Source organism: Orcinus orca, chromosome 4 (genome assembly GCF_937001465.1).
Source record: "Orcinus orca chromosome 4, mOrcOrc1.1, whole genome shotgun sequence".
Taxonomy (NCBI): Eukaryota; Metazoa; Chordata; class Mammalia; order Artiodactyla; family Delphinidae; genus Orcinus; species Orcinus orca.
The window spans coordinates 130,735,873-130,754,537 of NC_064562.1; the positions used below are offsets into that span (position 1 = coordinate 130,735,873).

Below are 18,665 nucleotides of genomic sequence, written 5' to 3' on the forward strand. Positions count from 1 at the left end.
GTGATGAATACTTCATAAATGTTTTGTTCCTACAAGAATCTTACCTACTCCAGTCTATCTGTTAGCATTTATTTCACCTACCTTATAACCCTTTGATACTGTTTATGTATTTATTATTTTATGCTATTTTCCCAGCCTTTCCTGAAGTTGGAGTACAGTAGGAGCTTTCAAGAAATAAAACATATTTAAATTCAGATACCACTAAGTTTATCCTAGTGATTTCTTCTAATTTCAGTGTCTGTTTATCATACAATTTAGATATCAATTTCTGAATATCTGTACACAGTGATAACATTTATAGTAGCTTTCATTTACTGAATTTGGTTGCTGTAGTCAGCTTAAGACCTGAGGAATCAAAGTAAAATGTTAGGGTATTTAGATGAGAAATTATTATTATCTCCTTTGAAGTCAGAGAGACCTGAATTGTATCCTGGCTTTATTCCTTAATATTTATGTGACTTTGGCTAATTATTTAATACTTTTACACCACAGTTTCTACACTTGGAGCATAGGTATGAGAATATCTACATCATATGCTTGTTTTGAGCAGTAAAATAAATGAGATTGAGAGGGATTTGCATACAATGCATGTCAAAGGTGGATACTTACTAAGCAGTAGATGGTATATCAACATAAAAATATTCATTAGTAAGTGCTCTATTTTAAGAATTACTTTAAGAAGCACTTATTCAATCAACTTCTGGGCTTGATTCCTTGGGCTTTGATTTCTAAAATTCTGATTCATATGGGAAGGAGTAGAATAGGATTTTGTATTTTGAACAAATATCTTTGAGACTATTTTATGTTTATGGTAACCCAGTTCTTATCATTTCTTTAAGACTAAAAAAGATAGACATAGAAAAAAATGTTATTTCAAAGTGTTTCATTTTTCTGTTATATGGAAAAGGATCACTGGTATGTTTTCTTATACTATCTAATATATTCACTTAGGTGATTCTATTATCAATGAATTCCTTTAGAATTACGGTTCACAAATCCTGGAGCTCCTAGATTTTATTAGCAATACAACATTACCAACATGATTCTTTGGCCATCTGAATGTTTTTTTTTTTTTAAGAAATACATTTATTTATTTATTTATTTTTGTCTGCGCGTTGGGTCTTCGTTGCTGCACACGGGCCTTCTCTAGTTGCGGTAAGCAGGGGACCACTTCGTTGCGGTGCGCTGGCGTCTCATTGCCATGGCTTCTCCTCCTGCAGCACGGGTTCTAGGTGCACAGGCTTCAGTAGTTGTGGCTCGCAGGCTCTAGAGCACAGGCTCAGTAGCTGTGGCACATGGATTTAGTTGCTCTGTGGCATGTGGGATCTTCCCGGACCAGGGCTCGAACATGTGTCCCCTGCATTGGAAGGTGGATTCTTAACCACTGCGCCACCAGGGAATTCCCGCCATCTGAATTTTAATAAATTGCCCACTGATTTTTTTTAACCCATCAATATTTACAAACAACATGCTTAGGTATGACACCACCTAGGCAATATTTATAAATGTGGTCGTATTCACCTCCTACAATTATAGGGTATCTATACTTGAATAGATATCTATATTTGAATAGAATCTAAACATTCTACCAAACTTATTCTTCACAAATTAAACAAAAGAATTAGCAAATTTTCAAATCAAGAATAATCAGATTAAAGTTATTTTGTTGCCAAGAAATTGATGAACACAGAACCTGGCATTGATATTTTAAGGTCCTAAGATAGAAAAGATATTATCTGTTTAGAAGTAGTATAAGAAGCTCAGCAATATATTACCATTCTTTATAAGCAATTTCAAGGAGATTACTATCAAAATTCAATTTTAAAATGATTCTGTTAACATATTAATGAAAGGATTTCAACTTATTTCCCCTAACTGGGTCAGAAACTGACTCACCCAACATGTAGTGTTGAGAGAGGGGTTACTTACACTGGACACTTCTTTTCCCATAAGAGCAGCTGCTCCTTAGCATTCTGAAACCCAGCTCTCTGGTGACAGAGAATGTACCTTCATTATACCTAGATTTTGCGCCCTGGAAGTGGCTCCTCTGTCATTCTTTTTCTGATACTCTCTGGGAATTCCTCTCCCATTCAACGTTCTTTGAGTCTCTTGGCTCTGCCCTCCAATTTATTTACTCTTTTTTCCAAGACTTCCTTTATTTTTCTTAAGAAATGGTCCATGTTTGCAGCTTAATAGTTCTGCCCATGTGCTTTCTGTTTGTAGACAGTTGGGGGCCCAGAGGCCCCTTCACAGTTTAAGTAACTCGTACCCCTTTAGTCCAAGTTGTTGGTCCTTTTGCTAGTTTGAATTTCATTCAAATCAGTGAATCAGTACTGCCTGTTCCTTTTTTTTAATTTTTATTTTATATTGGAGTATAGTTGATTAACAATGTTGTACAGGTGTACAGCAAAGTGTACAGCAAAGTGATTCAGGTGTACAGCAGGTGTACAGCAAAGTGATTCAGTTATACATATACATGTATCTATTCTTTTTCAAATTCTTTTCCCATTTAGGTTATTACAGAGTATTGAGCAGAGTTCCCTGTGCTATACAGCAGGTCCTTCTTGGTTATCTATTTTAAATACAGCAGTGTGTACATGTCAATCCCAAACTCCCAATTGTTCAGCAGTCCTTCAGTTTTGGGTGTCAAAAGTTTTTTAATGTTACCTTTCCTCTGTGCTAAACCACTACAAAACTAAGTGTTTTAAAACAGAAACCATCAATCCCATCACAAACTGCTAGCCTGTACCACGATTGGGCTCAGCTGAGTGAGTCTCCTGCTCATCTCAGCTGGGCTCACTCCCGTGTCTTTAATCTGTTAACCAGTTGGCTACTGTTTGGTTGGTTCAGTGGAGCCTCCGCTGGAATAGCTCATCTATTCTCTGCATGTTATCTCTTCTTCTAGCAGACTAGTCCAGGCTTCTTTACATGGTGATGGAGTTCTGTCTCAGGACGGATTTTTCAGGATCAAATTTGGAGATGGACTGTGGGATGCATGATGTTTATTTGTAACGAACATCTATAAAAAGAAACAAAAACAAGCATATTTAGGGAGAGAGAGAAGTCAAACTGTGCAATAGCTCCAGTGAATCCTCACTCCAGCCCATCTGGGAGCTCTAGATTGAGTAGTGACTGTCAGAAAGGCTTCACCTCCAGCAACATGAATCTTTGAGGTAGACTCTGAGGGAGCTGATAACTGTAGGTAGTCTGCTAACCGCACTCCCTGAAGCTGGAAAATACATCCTCCCATAAAGGAGGATCTGAGAGATGCTTCTCCGAGTCCATTACATTTCCTGAAGCAACCAATAAACAAGCCCCACTATGTCAAATTCGCTAATATCCCATTGGTCAAAGGAAATCGTATGGCAAAGTGATGCACTAACAAAGGATATAGGCACAAAGAAAGGATGGATTTGTGGCAAATTTTGCAATCTACCATATTATGATTCCAATATAGTGATGACTCTGCAAGTTGCAACATAAGTACAAAACAACAAACAAGCAAGCATATATTTCTACCTCTTCATGATGACAATTAACTTTATCCTCCCTTCAACATCAATTTAAAAGAAGTCTAGAAATAAGGAACCCAGGTGAAAAAAGTAGAAGAGTAAACCGTAAAGAACAAAAAAACAGCCAGGTTACTCATAACACTGCTTTGGCAAAGCAGGAAAGTAATATGATACTTTCTCACAGACTTTACAGAGCTCAGAATACGCCTCACTAATATATGATTTAGATATTCAAATATTTTGGATTAGAAATTACAATTTCTTATGATGTTAAGACCATTTGGAGTTGACTATGACCTAAATGTTATTTTCTTGGTAAGGATTGACATTTTCAATTTGGCTTCAATTTAATTTTGTCTTTCCAACAAGAGAGCTTCTAAATTCTTGACAGAAGGCTCTGAAGACAGAAGCAGCTTAGACTCCCGTCTGTTTATGGAACTTTTTGAAAAATATATTCATGAGTTGGCAGAGACAGAGCCCACACAGCCTGGCATAGCTTATTATCATGTCATAGCACATGAAGAGAGCTCTAAGGCATTAGGAATTCTCGAACATTAGTAGTGGTTTTCCCACAAGGTAGTTATATAAGCTGACAGTTTGGCAAAGGTAACACAGCTTGCTTATCCTTCCACTGATTGACTGAAATCTCATTACAAGCACAAAGCATTCTCACTTCCTCACTGTTAAAGTTACAGGCTTTCACTTTGTATATAAAAATATAAATAATTTGAATTGATGATAACATGTTTTTCATTACACCTCACATCACAAAATTGTGTTCTTTGGTTTCTAGTTGTGAAAATATTGTGAAATGTGTGATTTTATTTCTTGAAACTATCAGCTATTCCAATGACTGTAATTTCACTTGTAAGCACATCCTGTAACTAACACAAAAGACATTTTAACATTCATCAGTTTTATAAGACAGTTACTCCAAATTGTCTACAACCTCGTAGTGTAGTGACTGCAGATATTTTTGAGTGATTGTATTTGTGATTTTCACAGAAAATGAAACCATTGCATGAGAATGACTATGATGACTGATAGAGGAACTGGGATTTGAGTAGTAGTCAGTGTAGGGAGACTCCATTACAGGGTTTTGGTGACATATCCTCTTTCAGTTATTTGACTCAGAAGCATTTTAGACAGACCTAATATTCTTACAAGTTGTCTCAGACATGTGAACATATCCCAACACATTTATCCATCATGTTTTTTTTTATAAGTTCAAACTTTTTTACAATGGCTTTGGACATACAAACCACAGACATATTGATCAAATCATTCCCAGAGTAGGTTGGGTAGGTTGGATAACAGAATCGTTTCAAATCAATGTCTCTTGGTTAGGATAAAGACTGGTACAGGGGATTCCCTGGTGGCGCAGTGGTTGAGATTCCACCTGCTGATGCAGGGGACACGGGTTCATGCCCCAGTCTGGGAAGATCCCACATGCTGCGGAGCGACTGGGCCCGTGAGCCATGGCCGCTGAGCCTGCGCATCCGGAGCCTGTGCTCCGCAACGGGAGAGGCCACAGCAGTGAGAGGCCCGCGTATCACAAAAAAAAAAAAAAAAAAAAAGACTGGTACAAAACATAATATACCTGTGTACAAGATGGGAGAAGCAGTGCATATGATAGCAGATATAAAATAGGTACACTTGGTGTATTGAAATAGTCTATGTATTAACTGAAATGTAGAAGAAAACAATAAGGTGGAAACAAGAAAACTTTCTTTGCTTTCATTTTCCATTTAAATTATTCCTGTAGATCCTTTAATCCTAGGTGAAAACATAAGAAATTTCCTTAGGATTCTATCCAGGTAATATGGTGTCCACATATGCCACCCTGACTCTCCTGTGGAATGCAACAATGAGATCTAGACAGAACGCGTGGGGAAAGTATTTGAGGATTGAAAAGTAGACAGAAACTGCCTGACCAGATTCAAAGCACCATTGAACCTACGTGATCTTACTTTTTATTTTCCTCTCTGATGCCTCTAGCCCCCTCATGTGAACTTAGCTTAGCTGGAAACCTGGGTAGAATGTGATGGTGCAGACAGAGAGCTCCAGGAGAAGCTTTCTACTTCTGGCTTAAGGAGCAGGAAACTCAACTTCTAAAGCTCAGAGTGAGTCGAGAAAAACCCCTGTGACTTGTTTTTCTTCTACCTTTTTCTGTTTCCTCATGCCCCGGATCGTAGACAGTGCCATGGCATTGGTAACTGCCCTGGCAGCAGAGAGAGAAACAAAGTATTACCTTTAGGGTAACGATAATTCAGATAATTAGAGATTTCTCATCAGAAACCATGGAGTTGCACAACATATTTAAAGTATTGAGAGAAAAGAACTGTCAATGCTAAATTCTATAGCCAGTGAAAATACATTCTCAGATGATGAAAAACTAAAAAATTCATAGCCAGCAAATAAGCTCTAAAATTGTTACTAAAGAAAGTTCTTCAGAAAGAAAGGAAATGATACCAGAAGGAAACCTAGAAGACTGGAATATCAGGAAGGAAGGATGAGCAGCAGAAATGATAAATATTTAAGTCAGTATTTGCAAATGTTTGGCAATTGCATAATATATATATATACACGCACATATATATATGTTATTTATATACATACACACGCTTCAATTGCTAAACATGCTTTAAGAACTCTAGAGGAGAATATATTCATCGTATATATGTATAGTTTATATATATGTGTGTGTGTGTATATATATATGTATATAATTTCACTTGAAGTAGAAAAATGTTGATTTTAAATCATCTGTATGCATTTGAAGTCCTAGGATAACAACTAAAAAAATTATACAACGAGATATGCGCAAAATTACAAATGATAAATTAAGCTGGAACATAATATTCAAATAACCCAAAATAAAACAGAAAAGGAGAAACAAAGGAACAGAAAAGAAAGAACATCAATAACAAAAAATAGTAGTCCAGGGACTTCCCTGGCAGTCCAGTGGTTAAAATTGCATGCTTCCAATGCAGGGAGTGCGGGTTCAATCCCTGGTTGGGGAACTAGGATCCCACATAGCGTGTGGTGCAGCCAAAAAACAAAAAAAAAGTCCAAATCAATCAATAATTACATTTGTGTAAATTATTTTAAAACATCTATTAAAAGACATAGATTGTCAAAGCGTATTAAGAAAATATGACCCAACTATATGCTGTCTATAAGAAACTCACTTCAAAAATAATGATATAGATAGTTTAAGGTCAAACAGATAGAAAAAAATTATACTCTGCAAAAGCTAATCAAGGAAGGCTTGAGTAGCTATATTACTATCAGAAGTAAATCTCAAAGCAAAGAAAATTACCAGGGAAAAAAGAAGATATTATATATTGATAAAAGGGTCTGTTCACCAAGGAGAAATAACAATCTTAAATGTTTATACACTAAAAATAGAACCTCAAATTAGCCAAAGCAGAAACTGAAAGAACTGAAAGTACCCTGGAAGCCCATCCATTCTTAATTGCATCTGCCACCTCTCTCTCTTGCAGTGTCACATCTTGCTTTAAAATTTCACTTTCTACTGGATCATTCCCACTGTTACCCATATATGCTATATTATCCCCATCTCAATTAAAACAATATTTTCTTGACCTCACATCACTGTAGGAACTATAGGGTTTTTTTTCTTTTACACTAAAAACCTGGAAAGCGTTGTCTATGTTCCCTGTCTTCATTTGCACTCCTCTAATTGCACGTTGAACGCACTTTAATCAGGCTAATATACCCATAATTCCACAAAAAAGGCCGTTCTCAAGGTCATCAAAGCCTTTATATTGCCTAATCCAATATTCACTCTTTCTTCCTCATCTTCCTGAACTTTTGGCAGCATTTGACAGCGCTGATCATTCCCTCCTTGAAATATTTTCTAACTCCATCCTCCAGCCTCACTGGATGTTTCTTTTTCCCCTTTTCTGTATTTTCTCCATTTTATTTTCAAGATTTTGGATCATCTTTACTATGATTATTCTGAATTCTTTTTCAGGTAGACTGCCTATTTCCTCTTCATTTGTTAGGTCTGGTGGGTTTTTATCTTGCTCCTTCATCTGCTGTGTGTTTCTCTGTCTTCTCATTTTGCTTAACTTACTGTGTTTGGGGTCTCCTTTTCTCAGGCTGCACGTTCGTAGTTCCCGTTGTTTTTGGTGTCTGTTCCCAGTGGCTAAGGTTGGTTCAGTGGGTTGTGTAGGCTTCCTGGTGGAGGGGACTAGTGCCGGTGTTCTAGTGGGTGAGGCTGGATCTTGTCTTTCTGTTGGGCAGGTCCACGTCTGGTGGTGTGTTTTGGGGTGTCTGTGGCCTTATTATGATTTTAGGCAGCCTTTCTGCTAATGGATGGGGTTGTGATCCTGTCTTGCTAGTTGTTTGGCACAGGGTGTCCTGCACTGTAGCTTGCTGGTCGTTGAGTGGAGCTGGGTCTTGGCGTTGAGATGGAGATCTCTGGGAGATTTTCACTGTTTGATATTACGTGGAGCTGGGAGGTCTCTTGTGGACCAATGTCCTGAACTTGGCTCTCCCACCTCAGAGGCACAGCCCTGACGCCTGGCTGGAGCACCAAGAGCCTGCCGCAGGCCCAGCGCGGGCAGAGACAAGGGGTGCCAGCCCTTTTTCCCCTTTTCTGGATCCACCTTAGTTAACTGACCCGTGAACAGGGCAAGACTCCACCCCCCAATAGCTGCTTTTTCTAAAATTGGTCAGTTTGCTGCATCTTCTAATTGCTTAAGCTAAAAACAACAAAAAATGCACATCCTGGATGCCTCTATTTCATCTTTCACATGAAATTCTTTAGCAAATCTAGTTTGAAATACATTCTGAATCAGATAACTTTTGAATAACTCCACTGTTTAGCCTGTGTTCAGGGCACCATCACCTTTACTTAGATTTTTGCATTGGCCTCCAAAACGTCTCCCTCTTTTTATCCTTGTTTCCATATCCACCCACTGTATTTCCACATTACCCTGAGAGTGATCTTTCCAAAACTGAAGTTAGATCGTGTCATATTTCTGTGGTTCTACTCTCACAATGAAAGCCAAAGAACTTTCATATCAAACAAGGCTCTACATAATCTTACCCTACTGATAAACTATCCTCAATTCCTTCTCCTTGCTCACTCACCTATACCGTTCCAGCCACATTGGTCACATTCTTCTTTCAATGCACAGAAAATATTCCTGCTTCAGGTCCTTTGTAAATGCTCCTCTTTCATCCTACTGTTCTGTTCCTCAGTTATAGCTATGGCTTTTACTAGCAACCCTATTGTAACTACTGCATCTCTCATCACTTTATGACCCTTAACCTTAACCTGTTTATTTTTTCCTCATTCTTAGTACTTTCTACCACTGCCATATTATGTATTTATTTGTGTTTTATTTCCTGTTTTCCTCCGAAAATAATTAAGCATTATAAAAACAGGGATTTTTCCATTTAAAAAAATTTCTAATTGAGGTATAATTGACATAATGTTATATTAGTCTCAGGTGTACAACATAATGATTCATTATTTGTATATATTAGGAAATGATCAGTACAGTCTAGCTACATTCATTACCATACATAGTTACAGTTGTTTGCTTCATTGTGATGAGAACTTTTAAGATCTACTCTCATAGCAACTTTCAAATACACAATATGCTATTGTTAACTATAGTCACAGGCTGTACATTACATCCTCATGACTTATTTATTTATAGCCAGAAGTTTGTACCTTTTGACTACCTCCCATTTTTTATCAGCGGTGTTCCTGTCAGTGAAGGTAAAGACTGGCACATAATAGTTGTTCAATAAATATTTGACAAATGAATCATAGAATGTAAAGGTGACCATTGTGCCTGACAGAGAATGATGATCAGGAAGAAGAATGGATGACATAAGAAAGGAAAGCAAGAACAGTGAGCAGCCACTCCATGGCTTGAAGAAGAGAAGTGACAGTACCTGCATTAGCATGGTAAGTGATCACTGTGTCTGCTGTGGGAAGAATGGATTTTCAGGGGAACAAGATTCAAGAAAAGTTAGGAGCCTAGTGAATATTATAACTAAGAGAGAATTTTGGCCTAGACATGCATATTAGTAATGCATTCCAGCATTTGCAACAGAGTGGGTAGTGGTGGTGTGATGCACTTAAAACTGGGATGTTTTCAGGCATCCAGGAAGGCAGTTTAACATAAACATCTAAAGATCAGTGCTGAAGGTATGTCTGTGGGAAGGCACAGCATGGTAAGTGTAAACAAAGGACCAGATGAGATTATTTAGATAAGTATAGATGAGTCCATGAGGCACTCCAACAAATACATTTAGGTATTTGAACAAGGCTCAGAGAACAACAGCAAAAAAATGAAAAAGAGAAGCCAGTAGCATAAGAGGTTAAGCCAATAGTATAAAGGTATAAGCTAGGAGAGAGCGGTAAGCCAAAAGAAGCCAATAGTATAAAGGTATAAGCTAGGAGAGAGTGGTAAGCCAAAAGAAGCCAATAGTATAAAATGTTTCAAAATGGAAAAAACAGTTAATGATGCCAAGTGTTCCAGGGAGAGAGTATGTAGCTTAAGGATATATAGGCAGCTCTTAGATAAGCAACCTGTCATTTCATAATGTCCATAGAATTCATTCATTCAATAACAGCAACAAGGACACGATGCACAACAGTGTTATTACACTTTGGAGTGGCACTAAATTTTATCAGAGACAGAGTTACAGAGCTAATATTCTAGTGGTTGTCACAGACATTAAGTAATTAATAGCAAAGAAATCACTTTAAAACTATATTTTTCAAAGATGCCATTCTACAGTCATTTTCCCTGGTAATTTTCATTCAAGTAGTTGATTCTACAGATATATTTGTACATATAAAAAATAATATATGCAGGGTTATTTATTGCACTATTGCTGATTGCACCATTATATCTGATGGCAAAATAATGTTGAAACAAGATGCTCATCCATTTATTGCTGGGTAAATAAGTTATGTCAGTCAAGTTTCTTTGTAGCTGAAATGTGAATGAGGAATGGGTATATGCACTGGTATGAATTGACCACTAAGAACACAGACATAAATATATGAAATAGATGTAAATATAAGAAAGTAAATTACTGAATATTGTTAATACTGTAATGCCATTAGTGTAAAAAATGCAGAAAAACAGAATATATGTGTTGTTTTGAATATGCATACAGTATCTTCAGAATTTTCTTCAAGACAATATTTTTTTTTTATCTGCGTTTAGATTCAGGACTACTTATTTGGGGCACAAGGATGGAGACTAGACTTTTACAGTGTATTGTTTTGAGAATTTTAAGTTTAGAAATAAGAAATGTATTACTATTTATTACTATACAAAATAAACATTTAAAAAATATACTTTTGAGAAGGGGTTCAGAATGCTTGGCTTTCACTTCTTTTTGTTGTTGTTGATTTTGTTTTTATTTATCAGTGTTCTAAAACGTTGGTGACAGTATGTGGCAGGAAACCCTAGTGGTAGGTGGAAGAGAACCCCTTGTCATGAATCCTTCTAATTATATCCTTTTCCCCTGCCTCATCATTACAGATTATTTATAGTGAATCTCTGGTCACTGATATTGATGCAAGTGCATCATACCCTTAGGAGAAAAAACAATTGCAATAGATAGGCTCAGAAACATCTTTAGAATAAAATACAAATCACTTCATAAAGAGAGGTCAGTATCAGTAATTGTTTCATAAATTGTATATTCTGGAGATCATTACTTTTGTATTGAACTCTATCCATGGGCAACATAAGTATTAGATTTTGTTTCTCCTGTGAGTAATACCTAACATCACTCAGTTCTTATTAAATATGAGATAATAAATTCAAATGTATTTAGTGAAGCACAAACCTAGTAGCAATACACATTTAGCAAATCTTAAATGTCATTGGCAGAATTCAGTAAAACATGTCTTATATTTAAAGCATGTAATTTTCTACATGAGTATCAGATTTTCTCTTTGATATATTGGGATTAATAGTTGATCAACTGTCTTCACAGAGTGGTTGGGAGAAACATAAGATTAAGTTTTGAACTGCTGGGTGTAGAAGTGGTCAGTTAGGACAAGGAGCCAAACTGAAAATGAGAATCAAGCCTTTATTCATTTACCGCAACAGAGTAGGCAGGAAGCCAAAAAGAGAGGCAGGAATGTTCTATTTTTCCCCTGGACTGATATTGGGAAGTGTCAGTCTGATGACACATAGCACAAGTGGGGGTAATACTCTCACTGCTGAGAAGACTTGAATAAAAGACTCCTGACATTTTGTGGACCCAGGGAGCTTGGGGGTGGGAGAGAGGGAAGGGCTAGGAGTAGAAAAGTACTGAGTTAGAGTGGAGAAGTATCTTAGTCAAGGCTCCCCTACCCCAAAAGGAGGTCTAAGCAGGAGCTCCTGAACAGTGCTTCAGCCTAAACTTCCATCCCCTCCACCAGGAGGCCTCTGAATGAAGGCACCTGGGCTAAGAATAGAAACAGCCTTCAGAGCATGCTGGCCAGGGAGGGACTCAGAGGAGGCCAGTGGATCTGGGTTTACATCTCTCTCCAGAAAACTGTAATGCCTTAGATGTGCACTCAGTCTGGTGCACAGAGGGCTACTTTCCCCTTTGAGACTTGCCAGATGAAGCCTTGTGATGGCCTACAGTCAGAATTGAAAGATCACACATAGGATCTGGGCCTGGAGCTAGACTTTTTAATATATTCCCCGGCAGTCCAGTGGTTAAGATTCCACACTTCCACTGCATTGGGCGCGGGTTTGATCCCTGGTCAGGGAACTTAAGATCCTGCATGCCCTGTGGAGAAACCAAAAAAAAAAAAAGTTATGTAAACATGTTTCTAAAACTATAAAGCATTATTTATGTTTAAGTCATACATATTATTAATGCAAATAAAAGCATGAGTATACAAGCAATATTTCCTTATACAGAGAAAATGATTCTATATAATATTTAAATTTAAGAAAAATGTCATGTTACTTTACCCTTGCTTTAACCTCCTGTTATAGATGACTATTGGGAAGATTTTAATATTAACCAGAAAAGAAATTGTTAGTATGATAATGTAAAATAGTTTGAGAAGTAACAATCATACTGATTAAAATGCAAAGGAAACTTTTCTTCGTTGGGAACAATGGGTATTGGATTATGAAAGTATGATTTAATGTCCAAATATCCTATGAAATTTAAAGTGACTTCATGCACATAATGATATTGTATGAATGTATTACCATTTTAAATATTTCTAATAGAATTTGGTTTTATCTTTGATTTTATCTTTCCTGTACTATGAATTTCTGAGTCTAGTTGGAGAAAGTATTTGGCCTCCTTATACAACAACAGATGCACTATTTGCATAAGTAGGATGTTATATGGGCGCTTGTATTTTTGGCTAGATTTATGACACCAAATTATGTTTTATGCCTATGGAAGAAAACCTGATGATGTAATGGATGTCAATATAAAGAAAAGTTAATTTAGTTCCTTTTACAAATAGTAAATGTTTTTACAGTACTCTGGTATAATTTTGGATATATGAATTAATTGCTTCATTCATGGATCTATACATTTTACATAGAAAATTTTTGAAGTAAAAAAATATCTTTCATATTTAGAAATCAGCTTCTTTATTTCTAATTGTATTCAATTTTAATAATATGTTTGAACTCTTTCACTAAGATTATGGATATTATCTGCCAACTCCATAATTGTATATCAGTTTAAATAATTTAAATTAAGCATAATGACATATTTAATAATTTTTGGAATGTATAATAATTATGTATTTTGGGTATTAAAATACTTTCAGAGGAAAAAAAGTTGAAAAACAAATTTCTTGTTTAAAATATGATACTGAGCCATTTATCTTATGATGATTCACTTCATTTAATTCTGATACATCAATTAGAAACATGTAGCATTGTGAAATAAGCACTAGCTTATTTAGCTCAGGTATTCTTGGGTTCAAATCTATCCTCTCTATTATATAGCTAAACAGAGACAGTGTGGCCTCAGTGGCATTTAAATGGGTAATAAAACCACCACACATTAATACTGAAACATTTTAAATTATATATTCATGTAGATATGTGTATACATTTATGTGCAGTTATATATACACATACATATGTGCATATATGTTTATAGTATTGTATATATGTACATATGTATGTGAATATATTTGTATATTGTTATTTGTATATTTAATAACTGGGATATATATAAATTACCTACCCTTCGGAGATAGTGACAAGTATATAGAAATGTAGGGTATTACAGAGAACAGATGAGAGGCAATCTGAGCTGAGTGAAGGATGTATTTGGAAAAAAATACACGGATTGGATATGGCTAGGCTTTTTAGAAACAGGTGAGAACTTAAGAATAAAATGAAAAATAAAAACTATGGTAAAAAGGAATATGGTCATTCATGTAGGAAGCATAAAGAAAGACACAGAAGAGTGAAATTAGATTGTGTAAATGAGAAAGCACTTTTTCTTTATTGTTGATGATGATTAAGCAAGAAGGGAACAGGTTAGTTGAGGGTGTTAAATGAGTGGCAGATTTTGTGTGTTATGGAAGAGACTTCAGACTTTATCTATTGGGACAATGTATTTATCAAATAATTAAATTATTCTTTAAAAGATACTTGTTATAGATAGGTAGATAATGGATTTGCTGAGTTATGTTTAGAAATAGGAAGATGAATTAGGTGATTATTGCTGTTTTTTACCACATATGGTGGAATTCTGAATGAAATATATAATATAGATAGAAAAAATAGAAAGCATAAGAAATATTTATAAATTATCTTAAAATTTTAGAAAATGCATCTCTTAGTACATTTTAAAATCTCACATTCTTTTAATTTTATGAGATATTTCAAAGTAGATAGGACCAAACAAATTGAAACAATGCTAATTTTAGAAGTGTGACATGCAGATAGGTAGGTAGGTGGGAAGATAGATATAGATGCACATGCACACATGAAGCATTCATTTGTATTATAGATGTGGGTATCAATTTCCATCTGGACTAGATTGAATGTGCATGCTAGAATAAAAATTTACTTTCAAAGTTGAGCCTGAAGTGCAGAAAAATAATGAAAATGGGGAAATTTACATCAGAGTTACTCAGATGTTTGATGTTAAAGAGACATTTTATTCAAAGTTATCGTTGGAGCATAAGTATAGCTTCAGGTTTTAATTTATGTTTTGAAAAGTTCCAAGGCACCTTTAATTCTAAGCTGCATAAGCTGCTTTCAGGAGAAAACAGACAGAGCTACTGTTACATAAGAGAAAGCACATTAACATTTTGATCTTGGTGTAGGGAGCAAAGTTTTAGCTCTAGGTGAAAAACGCATGCAGTTAATCGTGACTTCAGAGACATTTGAACAATAAGTACAATTTATGAGCTGGCACTCTCCCCATAGTAACTATGTTTCCCTGACTCCTGTGACCATTTAAAAATATTTGTCATTCCATGATGTCTATATAAACTTAAAGGTGTGTAATTCTGAAGCGTAAAAATTTTCTGTATTTAAAACATTTTAGTGGAGAAAAAGTCCTTACATCGTTTGATTGAATGACAGAAAAATTCAGCAGAAATGTTTATGATTTATGATAGAGAGCTAAGCCAAATATACATTTTTATTCATCTAATAATTTATTATATAACATTTCAAAGACACACAAGGAAAAATATTAAGGGAATTCTATGGTGGTACAGTGGTTAGGACTCTGCGTTTCCACCGTAGGGGGCATGGGTTTGATCCCTGGTCGGAACGAAGATCCTGCATGCCGCGCCACATGGCCAAAAAACCCAAAAAACAAAAAATATATATATTAAAAAAATAAAAATAAAAAAACATTAAAAAACTATTAAAAAGGGCATCTATAAATCCACTCCTTAGATATAGCCAGTTTCAATACTACATCATATTTGTTTCATGTATTTTAATTACTTAAAAAAACCATAAACAGAGAAATAGGTGACAGAGATTAAGAGGTACAAACTTCCAGTTACAAAATAAATGAGTCATGGGTATGAAATGTACAGTGTGGGGAATATAATCAAAATAATGTAATATCTTTGTATGGTGACAGATGGTAACTAGATTTATCCTGTTGATCATTTTATAATATATAAAATATTAAATCACTTTGTTGTGCACCAGGAACTAACATAGTGTTTTAGGTCAATTATACATCAAAAACAAACAGATTCATAGAGAGCAGATTTGTGGCTATCAGAGGCTGGGGGTGGAGGGAGAGAGAATAAGGTACAGAAGGTACTTTATTCTTTGTACCTTCTGTGGTCAAAAGGTACAAACTTACAGTTATAAGGCAAATAAGTACGAGCGATGCAATGTACAACCTGATAAAGATAACTAACACTGCTCTACATTATCTATGCACATTGTTAAGAGAGTAAATCCTGAGAGTTCTCATCACAAGGAAGAGTTTTTCCTTAATTTTGCATCTGCATGAGATGATGAATATTCACTGAACCTATTGTTCATTGTGGTAATCATTCCGTGATGTAAGTAAGTCAAACCATTATGCTGTACACCTTAAACTTATACAGTGCTGTATGTCAATCATATCTCAAGAAAACTGGAAGGAAAAAATAAATGTTAAAAAAAAACACCACATACACAGAGAAAGTGGAAGCACTCTTGTCCCTGTTTACTATTTCCTTGCTATTTTCTATTTTCTTCAGGCTTATTTTTTTTTCACTTCTTGATTTGAAAACAATGTTTTTGCAATATTGTTTTCTTTTTAATTACTCAAAGCTGTAAGATTTCATCTCAGCACTCAGAGGCCTTGACACAGCTTTTTACTGTTGTTATTAATACTTTTCATGTTTCACTTAAAGCCCTGTATAGAGTATAATAATGGAGTTGTATATTTATTAACAGCCAGTAGACATTTGTATTATCTTTTAAGCAAAGTTTTATCAGTATATTAGTGTACCAGGAGAAAATTTTAAAAAACAAAATTATGCATCTCAATTTTTATATACTAAATAAACCCATAAAACCAGCACACAGATAAAGAGATAGAACTTAAGCACACCCTCAAAGGCCCCGTTTGTTTCTCCTTCTGGTTGCTGTTCACTCCAGTATAACTACTATCCTGATTCTTAATAATTTTCCTTGTTATTTAATTTTTGATAAAAGGAATTATATAATCTATATTCTTTTATGACTGGCTTCTTGTAATGCTGTGTTTTTCATACCTATCCACTTTGTTGTGTATTGATATAATTTGCTCATTTTAATTGCTGTATAAAGTATGAATATATCTCAGTTACATTTATTGAAATACTTATCATTGGACACGTGATTTTACTTCTACATTTTTTGGCTATTAGGATTAGTGCTACTATGAATAGCTTCAACATGTGTTTTAGTGTGCTCGTGAATATATTGCCACCTTAAGGTGGAGATACTGTACCATTTTGTTTGCAGATGTTTGGTCTGGGTTAATTATTGCTAAATGGTTTTGTAAAGGATGTATGTCAAGTTACCCTTCCATCAGCTGTGTATAAGAATTCTATTTTTACCATATTCTATCAACGTGTAATATTGTCTGTATTTCTCACTTTAACCACTCAAATGGGCTGTAGTGATGCTGAATTGAGGTTTTAATTTATATTTCCATAATTATTAGTGAATTTAAACACATCTTCACATATTTACCTGCTATTTGGGGATATTTCAGGTAGAGCCTACCCAATTCTTACTTTTTTTTTTTTTTTTAAGAAGATGTTGGGGGTAGGAGTTTATTAATTTATTTATTTATTTTCGCTGTGTTGGGTCTTCGTTTCTGTGCGAGGGCTTTCTCTAGTTGTGGCAAGCAGGGGCCACTCTTCATCGTGGTGCGCGGGCCTCTCACTATCGTGGCCTCTCTTGCTGTGGAGCACAGGCTCCAGACGCACAGGCTCAGTAGTTGTGGCTCACGGGCCCAGTTGCTCCGCGGCATGTGGGATCCTCCCAGACCAGGGCTCGAACCCGTGTCCCCTGCATTGGCAGGTGGATTCTCAACCACTGCACCACCAGGGAAGCCCCTTACTTATTTTCTTACTTTTAATTTTAAAAGTATACAGGCCTTTTTTGGATATATATATATTATAATATTGTCTCTCACTCTATCGTTTGCCTTTTCATTCTCTTATAGTTTCTTTTTGAATAAAAAACTTGTAATCTTGTCAAATTTATCAATATATTTTCTTTATGATTAGCACTTTTGTGTCCTGTTTAAAAAATCTTTGCTTACAAGTTAATAGAAATATCTTATTATTTTTAAGTAATTTGTTAACTTTCATAGTTTAATATACAGTTCATTAAGAATTAATATTTGTGTGTCAGGTAAAATAATATTTAATTTTTCCATATTCACAATTAGTTAACCCAACAGAATTTATTGCAGAGACCATCTTCTCCTCGCTACACTGAAATGTTATCAGTTAACTGTACATGTAGGTTGGTTTTGAGACTCTCTATTCTGTTCCAATCTGCTACCCTAGCATCTATACCACCCTCTCTTGGTTTCTGTACATTTTTTGAGGGTTTTTCTTTTAGTAGCTCTTCATAACTGGTAGATGAAATCATGCATCTTTATGCTCTTTCAAAGTTGATTTTGCTATTTTCATCAGAGCGAGTGCGCACTATTGGTATTTTGGCAGAGAATGTGTTAACAGGATTGACATCTTTAAAATGTGAAATGTTCCAGACAAAGAATATCCCTCCACTTATTTAGTTTTCTGTTAACTGTTCTCAAAAATGTTTTGTAGTTTTGGTGTGTTGGTTTTGTATGTGACCTTTAGTTTTATCCTGGGTATTTCTTACAGCAGGGTCTAATTTAGTCTGACATAAGAATATTGATTCAATCTGACTAGAATTAACTCATATCAGTCCTTAGTATACTGTAGGATAAATTCTGCTATCTTACTTTTCAGTGCTTTATCAAATAATACTTCAGTAAGCTGGTGGGCAATAGGTACCATAGCTTTCCTTTATTTCATTCTTAAAAGTCATCTACTATTTCCAGCGTTTTTTCTGGGGGGGAGGCGGTGGTAACTTCTATGTTATTATTTGACACATGGGGCTTATTTATTTTGTTGAGATTTCCACTTTTTTTTTTGGCCAATGGCTA

The 18,665-nt window shown here is 35.4% G+C and overlaps 1 protein-coding gene across 14 annotated transcripts in view; it reads left to right on the forward strand.

The window, feature by feature from the left end:
* Positions 1 to 18,665, forward strand: part of LOC117198274 (uncharacterized) — a 120,653-nt gene that overhangs the window by 49,951 nt on the left and 52,037 nt on the right. For 7 of the 14 annotated variants that reach the window (XR_007476864.1, XR_007476861.1, XR_004479358.2 and 4 more), the window contains exon 4: positions 9,357 to 9,465. The exons of 6 other annotated variants lie outside the window; for them this stretch is intronic. The gene's annotated coding sequence lies outside the window, so the exon portion shown is untranslated. Of the gene's footprint in view, positions 1 to 5,510; positions 6,131 to 9,356; positions 9,466 to 18,665 lie in introns of those variants that run through there. One more of the 14 variants, XM_049708827.1, reaches the window with a different exon arrangement.